Source organism: Cryptomeria japonica, chromosome 7 (assembly GCF_030272615.1).
Source record: "Cryptomeria japonica chromosome 7, Sugi_1.0, whole genome shotgun sequence".
In the NCBI taxonomy this organism is placed as follows: Eukaryota; Viridiplantae; Streptophyta; class Pinopsida; order Cupressales; family Cupressaceae; genus Cryptomeria; species Cryptomeria japonica.
The window spans coordinates 173,405,701-173,417,965 of NC_081411.1; positions in this window are offsets into that span (position 1 = coordinate 173,405,701).

A 12,265-nucleotide genomic window follows, 5' to 3' on the forward strand; every position below is an offset into this window, starting at 1 on the left:
GTTCCTTCCTTGTTCCTCTAGTCAAAGACATCCTAGAGTCACTCAGAAATCATGATGGCGAAAATCAATATAGAAAAGTTGAACAATCATGTTAAATCATTATCAAAAAGATATTATCCACTAAAAAGTGTGTGATGTTCTTAGATTGACTTTGTGATAGTTTTATGGTTGATAATTTGATCTCGTGTTCACCATTGGATATGTCTCAGTTTTCGCTTGTTAAAAAGTGTCTAGTTGTTGTTCTACCTGTTTGATTAAGCTCAAAATGATCAAGAAGTTTGTCCCTAGCTAGGTGCAGGATTTTGCCCCAAGCCTAGAAATAAAGTCATTATGATATACTCAATAATCCAAACCATGGCAAGAGATTAGCTAGGATGCCTGCATATGTACAAAGTCTTCATGATAGATAATGAATGCAAGCAGAAAGATGCATGAACTAATAGATGGAAGAGATAGCGGACAGATAGTGCCTGTTTGCTAGGTTTTCACCATATGTTTTTGTATGCGGGAAAAGCGGGACGATAGAACTTGAAATGTGGAAAACGGAGCTCTATGGAGCCTTGCTCATACACCCATAGGACTTCTTGGTGCAAGCTATAGAGTTATGAAGTATAACTCAGCTTCCCAAGGATGGTTCCATGGTTCTCTATCTTGCACAGTCCCTCAAACCAATGTTTTTGCTCTCAGATCACTGAGCAAAATGGTTTAGGGATGGCAAATGCAAGAACGAGGGATATTTTTTGTTGATTTAATATGAGATGCCTCCTAAGCTATGCATGATGCTACAAATGCAATAAACTAACTATAGGATGACAAAGTTAGTAAACAAAACTATCCTAGCATACTATACTAGTTCATGATTTAAGCTATATGATAAGGAACATACTCTAAATTAGCATATTTAGATTAATTCCTGATTTAAAAGAGAAGCTAAATGATGAGCATATAAAATATGAAAGCTTGAATGGATTTGAGTATAAGTGAGATGCTAAAGTCTTGGATCCTTTTAAAATGGAGGAATGAGAGCTCTATTTATAGCAAAAATAGGGCAATGGATGGCTAGGATTGAAAGGTTTAATCAAGGGTTGAGTTTGAAAGTTGTCAATCCATGTTTGCAATTTGCACCAATGAAATGGTGACAATTGTCAACATAAGGTTGGTTGAGAGGAGGTGTAAGAAGCATTAAATGCTTGAGAAGACCTCATGGTTACCCTAGGGGTTAAGGGTTAAGGTTAGGTTAAGGTTATCCATTGGATAAAGCTTTTACCCAAAGGATAAACTCTTGTGCAAAGGTTTAAGGATAACCATGGTCAAAGAAATAAATGCTTGATGAGACCCTTAGGTTAGATGGAGGTTGAGTTTATGGAAATTCTTTAACCGTGTAAGAGGGTTTGAGTTAACCATTAATGGTTATGAAGACTTTGTGGATAACTTTGTAAGAGTCCTTCCAAATTTGGAGGCTTTCAACAAGCTAGCTTGTTGAATGGATAAAGGCTTTAATGCCTTTTGAAGACTTTACTCCAAATTTGAGAAGTGACCTCCTCAAATTTAGGGAAAAGGGATAATGGATGGGTTTGGGTTAATTAATCAAGATTAGAAGAATCTAGAAGAGGTTAGAAAGAGGGTTAGGATGGAAGTGGGAGGTGTAGGATTTTGCAAGTGGGTGAGGGGAAATAGAATTAATTTAAAATAAATTGCTTTATTTCAATTTGGTTGCAATTAAATAAATTAGATTTATTTAATTTAGGATAACTATTTTAATTAAATTTGAATTTAATTAAAAAGTGGATAGGGGTTTTAATTGAATAAAATGGATTTATCCTATTAAATGGTATAGTGAATATAATTGAGTAATTTACTTAATTAAATAGAGGAATGCGGATAATTTAATTAAAGTGGATTTAATTAAACAGAGAAATGAACATAAAATATTCATTTAGGAATATGGTCATTTTTATATGTCTACAGTTTTTATTGCACTTTTTCTCATATTTGATTTTTTGATTTTTCACTGTTTTTTATTTTTCTTCTTTTTCACTTTTTTTTGATTTTTTGATTTTTTGATTTTTCACTACTTTTTCAAATATAGAATTTCTTCAGATGCATGCTATTGATAGGTTCCTCGAGCTGATCTTCGTCTTGTGTTGATAGCTGATATGCTCCTGATCCAAATACTATTGTGACCACAAACAGACCTAACCAGTTTGGTTCAAACTTTCCTTTCTTTTCTCGATCTGCCTAGTTGTGTGGATTTTCTTTAGTAATAGTTCTCCAACTTGAAAGACTCGTGGTTTAACCTTGTGATTATAACTCTGACACATTCTTTGCAGAGATATCTTTAAATGATCAAAGGCATTTTGTCTTCATTCATGGATCAGTTCTAACTCTTGTAATCTAGCTACTCGTTCTTCATCTGGGATGAGACCTTTTAATGATACTCGTAGAGAAGGTATCTCTACTTCTATTGGCAGTATTGCTTTTGATCCATAGACAAGAGAGAAAGGTGTGGCACCTATTGGTGTGCAGATACTGGTATGGTAGGCCCATAGAGCAGAGTTTAATTGAATATGCCAATCTCTTCCAACATCATTCACTGTCTTTTTGAGGATTTTCAAAATAATTTTGTTTGATGCTTCTGCTTGCCCATTTCCCTGTGGATAGTAGGGTGTGGAGAATTTGTGTTGGATCTTGAATTTCTCACATAGCTCTTGTACATCTCGATTCTTGAATGGTCGCCTATTATCAGTGATAATGGTAATTGGTATTCCATAGCGACAGATGATGTAATTCAAGATAAATGCAGCAATTTGTTTTCCTGTGATATTTGTGAGAGGTACTGCCTCAATCCATTTTGTGAAATATTCTATAGCTACAAGGATGAATTTGTGACCATTAGATGAAGAAGGATTTATCTTTCCTACTAGATCAAGACCCCATTGGAAGAAAGGCCAAGATGTTGTTAAAGCATGAAGTTCTTGTGCTAATGCATAAATCAAATTCCCATGGATTTGACATTGTTTGCATGTTCTAGCTATCTGAAAATAATCTCATTCCACAGTCGGCCAATAATAGCCCAAGCATATGAGTTTTTTCGAAAGGGTAAGATCACTTGAATGAGTGCCACAAATGTCGTTATGGACTTCATGTAAGACCTTCTCATATTCTTCTTGTTCGAGATATCTTAAAAGAGTACCATATAGACCTCGTTTAAACAGGGTATCCGCGACAAGAGTAAAATGGGAGGATTGGCGAATAAAGTTTCTCTTTTGATTTTTTGATAAGTTGGGAGGTAAGGTGTTATCTTTCAAGTATGTGTAAGTTTGGTCATAATGTGAGGAATCATGCCCCACAAGGTGATAGATAGTTTGGAAATTAGGACAATTGTGAGCAGGGTAAAACAACTCTTCCACCAGGAATTCATAACGCTGTTGATTTTCCTGTGTCTGAAGGAGAGAAGAAAGTGTAGCCATGGCATCTGCTGCTTTGTTGTCATTTCTTGGAATCTGCTGAAAAGTTATTTCTACAAAGTATTTCTTGATATCATCAACCATCTTTTTATAAGGCATTAATTTTTCGTCCTTTGTTTGATAATCATCATTAATTTGATTAATGATGAGCTAAGAGTCTCCAAAGACTTGAAGTTGTGTAATGTTCTATTCTATAGCCATTTTGATACCTGTAACCAAAGCTTCATATTCTATTGTATTATTGGTGCATGGAAAGCTTAATTTGTATGCTTTTGGAATTGTATGACCTTGTGGTGTGATGAATAAAATGCCTACTCCTGATCCATGTTGTGTATATGAACCATCAAAGTATAATTGCCATGTTTTTATGGTGACTGTTAGGATATCAGCATTGGGAAACTCAATCTGTAAAGGATGATCATCTTGAAGTGGCGCCTCTACTAGTTGATCTGTAATGACTTGTCCTTTTATAGATTTTCTGTCAACAAACTCAATATCAAACTCACTCAGGATCACGATCCATTTTGCTATTCGTCCTGTCAATGTTGCCTTGCTGAGTAAATATTTCAGAGGATCAATTTTAGCTATTAACTTGATGGAGTGAGATAGTAGATAGTGTCGTAATTTTTGAGAAGTAAAAACTATTGCGAAGCAAGCTTTTTCTGTTGGTGAATAGTTGATCTCGTATCCTACTATAGATATAGTAGATAGCTCGTTCTTTTCCTTCATTATCTTGTTGTGCAAGCAAAACTCCTAATGATGCTTCGGTGGTTGATACATAAAGTAACAATGGTTTTCTTGGAATTGGTGACATTAGGACGGGTGGTTGTATGAGATATTCCTTGATCTTGTTGAATATGTCCTCACATTGATGGTCCTACTTGAAATGAACATTTTTGTGCAATAGATGAGTAAATGGTTGACATTTATCTGCTAGTTGAGCAACAAATCTTCTGATTGACTGGAGTCTTCCTTGGAGTGATCTTCGTTGACTTATATTCTTGGGAGATGCCATTTCCATGATTTATTTAACCTTAGCTAGATCCACTTTGATACCTCTAGCTGAAACAATGTATCCCAATAGCTTTCCTGAAGTATAGTTGTCATAGCTCTCTGATATGTAGCACCTGCATTCTTTAATCCAAAAGGCATGACGTTCTAGCAGAAAGTACCCCATGGACATGTGAAAGTTGTCTTTTCTTGATCTTCATGTGCTATTTTGATTTGATTGTATCAGGAGAAACCATCCATTAAAGAAAACATGGAGTGTCCAGTCGTTAAATCTACAATGATGTCGATGTTAGGCAAAGGAAACTCATCCTTTGGATATGCGTTATTAAGATCTCTAAAGTCTGTGCATATTTTGATACTTTTATCTAGTTTTGAAATAGGAACAATGTTGGATACCCATTGAGGATATGCTACAGGTTTGATGAATCCAACATCTAATAATTTCTTTAGTTTTGCCTTGACTAGGAGAGCGATTTTGGATGCATTTTCCTTAACTTTTGTTTAACTGGTTTGGTTCCTGGACTAACATTTAAGTGATGCATAATAAGCACTGGATCCAACCCTGGCATGTCTGCATATGACCAAGCAAAATTGATTTGTCATTGTTTGAAGAATTCCACATATTGTTGCATTTCTTGCTCAAGCAAAGAAGTCATTGGATGAAGAATCTTTGGTTGCTCTGTTGTGCCAATGTTAACTACCTATGTTGGTTCGATCAAAATGGATGACCTTTCTTGATAGTGCTCAGGTAAAGTGTCAAATCTCCTATCTCCTGATGCCTCGAGGAGGTTTTCACTGTTAGATGCGTCCTTTCTTTTTACTTTTTCTCAATCTAATGTTGCCAATAAATGGTTTTCAGCATTAGACCTGATATTCTTTTCGTTATTTTCACTTTTGTGACTAGGAGATTTGGCACCCACTTGACTAGAAGATGCGTTGCTGAAATTCTTGGTGAGAGTTGTTACAAGTTCGATTGCATTAAAATATATAGATATGGCATAGTCATTTGGAAAGGTATCAATGGCAATATGTCCTTCATTTTCCCAATCAATAAGCTCGGGGTGGAGTAGAGGTAAGGGATCTTCAAGTTGGGATGTTTCCAGGATATCAAGGGTCATGATAGATGTATCAAAGTCTTTGATATGTATGTCGATGTCTAGAATGGTACTCTCATTAGAATGACCTTGCACAAGGATTTCCTGATCGTCCTCGATTACGTCCAAGTTATCTGAATGTGATTCTAATTCAAGTTAACTATTTCCTGACGTTTGTCCTACATACGTGTGAACTACATCGACTCCTACATCTTCTTCAAATCAATTTTCTTCAGTTGATTCTTCAGAGTGATAGGAATCCCATTCCCATTCATTAGAATTTGTATCACTTGCAGCCTGCAATCTATAGATTTGATCATATAGCATTTCTTCTGCTTTTCTAGCTATATCTTTTCTTCTTTCATATTCAACCTCTTCAGGACTGAGATTGAGTTTGGTCAATCTTGCTATGATCTCTCCTTGATTAATATTAGGTTCATGTTTATTTTGATTGAGATTTAATGCTTCTTGAGAGGTGCTTTTAGTTTGTTTCTCTTGTTGATTTGAATCTTGCTTCTTTTCCCATTTCATGTTTGCTTGTGTTTGTTGTTTAGCTGATGTTTCTTCTCTTTCAATTTCCAGTTGTTCTTGTCTGTTTTCATATTCCTCTTGTTGTTGACTAAAAGATGTGTCTTCTGGTAAAGTGACTTGTCCATACCCTAACCCTGTTTTGTCTATAGTCTGCTAAGTATGAGGCTGAATAGGTTCTGAGATACCTTCTTTTCTTTTTCCTAGAGGACCTGTTCCAATGTATCCCATTCTTTGAATAATGTTAAATCCTTTTCCATACTTTTCTGTAGGTATGTGGACATTGTTGATCTTTTGTTGAACTTCTTCATCTTTGTATAGCCATTGTAGAACATCTTTATCTTCTGTCTCCTCTGATAAGGTTCCAGCACTAATGAATGCTCCATCAAATATCGAAAGATGTTTCACAATTGGTTGTTGTTTAGAGTTTGATGGTTTTCCAAAGGATTTAGGAGAAAGTGGTATTTGTGATATTGAATATTCTTTGTTCCCTCGATCTCTTAGCTGCATTTGTTTTTCCATACTCGATAAAATAGAGGCAAATGATTGTTCCTTGGATTGTGTGTTTGAAGATGTTGCCTCCCTATTATGAGGAACAATGACTTCTTGAATTGGTTTAAGATTACTACAATACTAAAATGGATTTGAATCTGTCGAGATCGTGATTTCCTGCCCACTGTAGGGAAACTTTAAGCACTGATGGTATGTTGATGGAACAACTTGTATGTCATGTATCTAGGGTCTTCCCAAGAGTATGTTGTATGATAAATCTAAATCTAGAACTTGGCATGTTGTGTCTTTCTGCAAAGGTCCCACTCTGATGGGTAACATCACAATTCCTTTAGAGGAACATTCTTCTTCATCATAGGCTTTAATGGTGATCTTTTTCTGGGGATCAACTGCATCTTCTGAATAACCTAGAGCATAGACAAGACTCAAAGAGCAGATGTTTAAGCTAGCTCCTCCATCTATTAGGACACGTTTAACTCACGTCTTATGAATGATGACTTTGATATGCAAGGGAGCGTTATGGGGATATTGCAGGGACATGTCGTCTTCTTCAGTGAATGATAAGCAGTGAGGGGTTGTTAGGTGTCCCACCATGGTTTGGAATTGATCGATATCAAGATCTTTGGGAACTGTTGTATCTACTAATGCACGTTCAAGAATTTCTTTGTGTGCAGGTGAAAGCTTTAACAGTTCTAAGATGGATATTTGTGCTGGTGTTTTCTGTAAGTGCTCCACTAGATTGTATTGTTTGGTAGTGGATGATGTGTTTGTTGTAGGACCCAACAAAACTACTTTGGCTTTACTTCTTGTGATAGCATGAGCAGGTTCTTGATTTTGCTTTTCTTTAACTACAATCACATTTACCACATTATCATATGAGCATAGTTTACCTTCTCTTTACCCTTACCATTGTTTGTTGTTGATAATTCACCTTTCTCATAGTTTGGAAGTGGAGTTTTAAAAGTTGTATGAGATTCATTCATTGTATGTCCATCCACAGTTATTACTCCATTATCAATCAAATCTTGGATGACATGTTTCAACTTCTAACAATTATTTGTGTGATGTCCCTTGTTTCGATGGAAATCACAATAATGGTTATTGTATGAGGGAAAAGTGGATCGATAGAACTCAAAATGCGAAAAACGGAGCTCTATGGAGCCTTGCCCATAGTTATCATTCCACCAAGGTGGTTTTATTTAAGGTTCATAGTTCCTTTCTTCTGGAAAAGTGATCAATTTGTTTGCGAGAAGTGTCTTTAATGCTGACCCAAGGGGTTCACCAATGTTTGTAAATTGTCTTCGAAAGAAAGTTTTGATAGTTGCTTTTTGGTGATGGTTGTTTTGTTGAGCCGCTGCTAAGTGAGTGAATAAATTAAAAACCGGTTGTTTTGGTTTCACATTGTTGTTATCCACTATTCCATCATTGACGATATTTTGATTTCTATTCCAAAATTTTGGCTTATCATTGTGATTGTTGTTATTGTTATTGTTATTAGGAGGATGAACTTCGTCTTTGTATATTTTCAACTCGCCTTTCTTTATCATGGCTTCCTCCATTCTGATTCCATTATCAATCATTTTTCCGAAACTTTGACTTCCTTGAATTTTTAAGTAGTAACTCATTTGATCATTTAAGTTGTCGATGAATATGTCCATTTTTTCATACTCTGGCACTGTACGAGGATACCACGAAGCTAACCGTCTCCATCATTGTAAAAATTCCATGAAAGGTTCTCCAATTTTTTGTTTGACGTTACACAGGTCTAGTATTGTTATTTCATGTTGTATGTTGTAAGAGTATTGTGAAACAAACTTATCCACCAACTCTAAGAATGATCTGATTCCAGGTGGAAGTTTGGAGAACCATTCCATAGCTAGTCCAGTTAAGCTTTTCGGAAATAATCTCATCAAGTAGGTATCCTCATGTGCAAACTCCATACTCACTGTACAAAATTCTCGTATATGATCTTGAGGATCAATGCTTCCATCATATTTTTCGTATCTAGGAGTTTCAAAACCTATAGGAAATGGTATCATGTTTAGGTTTCTGTCGAATGGATAAGGGCAAATTTCTTGAAGTGATTATCGTCTAACATTTCCTCTTTGCATATCTTGAATTTCTATTTGCATTATTTGTAGTTGTTGTGTGAGAGTTGTGATAGGATTATCAACATGATTTGTTCTTGCATAACCATGATTTTACATTCTAGGAGGATCTGGATCTCTTCTTTTGTCATCTTTAGTCCTTCTTGTATCTTCATTGAATTGAATGTTATTCAGAATTTCCACTTCATCTCTTTTGGGTATGTAAGTTTCTTCATTGGTTCTGGTATTATTAGGAATTGATGTGTCATTCATGTGGAGACCAAAAATATCTTCATATTGTTCATTATTAGGGGGAGGGTCACTTTTCTTTTGTGTCAATTTGTTCACATCAAAATCTTGGGGGAGTGTAGCACCAGATTTTGCTAACATTAGGAAATATTTTTCTTTTTCTCCCTCCAATAATTTTTGCATAAATTTATCGAATTGAGGATCTTTTTTGATGTCTCTAATATTTTGTTCTTTTATTTCTCCTTCAACTTCTATTTTATCTTCATGTTCCATGGTTATATGCTCTTCAATTGTTTCCAATGTTTCAATTTTTGTCTCTGCGATTCTTCGTCTCTGAGCTCTAGTTAGAATAGGCATATACGTGTGTTAGATATTGTGCTAGAATTTGATTGTCTAAAAGTTGTTTTGATAAGTGATCAATTGTCAATATAAATGTGATAGCGCGATATGACACAAAAAGATGATTCAAGTGTTTAAAAGTTTGCAAGTTTTTTAATCTTTGGTTTAGGAGTGCAATGATGATGATTTGATAAAAAACAAGTCCTGTAGGAACGATATATCCTACGATGTGGGCCAAGATTATCCTGACCAAACGTTTCAATTTCATGATAAAGGATGATAAATCCTAATGAGAAACTATGTTTGAGTGATCAGTTTATCAAAGAGGGTGATAATGCACTTTGAGATGTTTAGATCTTGAACTTGTTGAGGGTGATCACTTGAAAATATTGAGATGTTTATGTTCTAAAGTCTGATTTTGACAGATGATAACTTGACCAAGCAAACAAAGGAGACAATCCAAGCACAAAGTGACAGATAACTAGGTGTTTATGATTACTGCAAATTGATCAAGCAGAAATGACAAATCTGAAAAAGGCATGTAGGACACAGCTCTGGATTGGCAGAAACAAAGACTCGTACGACAGACTATACAACCCAAAACGACAAAAGATACAAGCCCATACGACAAACTAGGATTTCCATGTGAAAAAGAACAGGCTCCTACGATAAACTTTTCTGAACCATACGACTAAAGATTGATCTCATACGACAAATGACCAACCCATACGACAAACTTTCCTAAACCATATGACAAGATAAATGACTCATATGACTTAAGAGTGCAACAGAGGTAAATGTGTTTGTTTGGTCGAATTTTGATCAATGAATTCTGATGTTTTGTTTATGTTTTCCAGTTTTTAGATGTCTGATTTTTTTGATTTAGGGATGAATACACAGAAAACATGTGATATGACAAGTGACCTCAAGCATGCTAAACCCTAAGAAAGTTGGTTGAGGAGAGAAAACCTTTGCTTGCAAACTTAGGTACACACCCAATAGATAATCAAAATACGACTGCTAAGTCTCACGCAATGGATTCTCAACGCCATATTATCTGACTCCAAATGCTAATGGGGGCACAATATGGCAAGTGTCTTGGGAGAGTTACTATCTCTCTTGCACAAATATTATCACCCTTTCGGAGGTGAATTAGGTAGCTTCTAATTTAACCAGAACTAGTAAGGGATCCATTCAACACGTTGGGGTATAATACTCAATTAAGAGGTCTCCCAGCCTTGAAAACCAAGGTTTGATATACCCGAAGGTATGGAGGAGAGCTATTCCCGAGCACTGCCGTTGAATTGATTTTCATTAAATCATATTTATTTTATAGTGGGTTGGATTACTCGGCATTAACCGTTCCCACTTAGGTCGTTCCCCTCTCACCGACCTTAATGGCTAAGAGTTATTAGCTCCTCGGGAGGGCAGGCCTGCTAAAGATATGCACTAATGAAAGTAAAAGATGAGTCTAGCTTTCTGATCACCTAAGAAAGGTGAGAGCATACTCACCTATCATCACAAACACAAAATACATGATTGTTCATTCCTTTAGCAAAATACAAGTGTGCCTAGAAAGATTTAAGAAATACACAAAGTTTTGTTGAATCCTTTTAGGCAACCTGCAAAATAGATCCATTTTGTTTTTTTTAATTTGTTTGGTTGAAATAAGTTTGTGGCTAGCATATCTTCGACAATCATCCTAAAAAACTAGTTAGGTTGCTAGAAAGCTCATAAACAAACCAAGGTTAGCATTAATAATGATCAGATTAAAACCTGAAAAACCCTAAAATGTAGTCTATTTAAAAAAACAGAAGCAAAAAATCATACGACACGCTTTACCAGCTCATATGACAGAACTTTAGATCTCGTGCGAAAGAAGAAACATGCTCGTACAACACAAAAATGAGCTTATACAAGTAAAGAAAGATTATCGTGCCAACTCACAAAGAAGTTCATACGAGCCAGCAAAGGAGCTCGTACAAATTTCTGAACCAGACCCGAGCAGAGATGAATGTTGATGAAGCTTGAGAGGCCAAAAATGATAATTCGGCCCCACAGTGGGCGCCAAAATGTCGTGCCTGTGAAGTGTATACCTGCAGCTACAGCACAAAACACTTAATAGATCATTACAAGCATGGTTAGCAAATTTAAAACAAGTAAAGATAAAACCATGGCTAATCGATCTATCGCCTCCTAATAAATGCAAGTGTAGATTTGCTCTCAGATCTGGATAAGCAAATTCCAGTGACTTGACTACACCTAGATGGATGATTTAAGATGATAATGATATATTTAAGCTAGAAAAGAGAAGATTAAGCTACATGATTCAACAATTATGCTAGATCTAAGAATGCAATTGCCTATAATAACAATGCTCAAATGATGTGCTAAGAGTTATTATGCCTATAGTAATAATGCCTGAACTGCAAATGAGATGGGATTATTATTGGTTCAAAATGGGGTCTATTTATAGGATTTCCAAGGTCAGGGGTGAGGTGGCAAGAATCAACGGTCAAGATTGAGTCTGAAGATATCAAAGGTGAAATTGGAGGAGGTTGGATGAAAGGGAACATTTGTCATCTCTATGGTGACAAGTGTCAAGAGGCTTTGTTCATGAGAGAGCAAGTGTCTAAGGAAAGGGGATATGTGGCCCAAGAATGCCATGTGTCTCAAGGGGATAGTAGGTTTAATTAAACCTAGGGTTAGATGGAAGGGGTTAGGTTAGGTGGTTAGAAGTTAGGAAGCATGTGGGTAATTTGAATTTAAAATTCAAATAAGACTGATTAATTCTCAACAACTCATAAATTGATTTGTTTTAATTAATTAGAAGATTAGAAGAATTAATTGATGGGGGGGGATTAATTAATTTGAATTAATTAATCAAAGAGGACTATTGAAATGAACCTATTAAATAAATCATTAGATTTATTAATAAGTAGATGAAAAGGGAGAATTTAATCAAATTGTTTAGTGAATT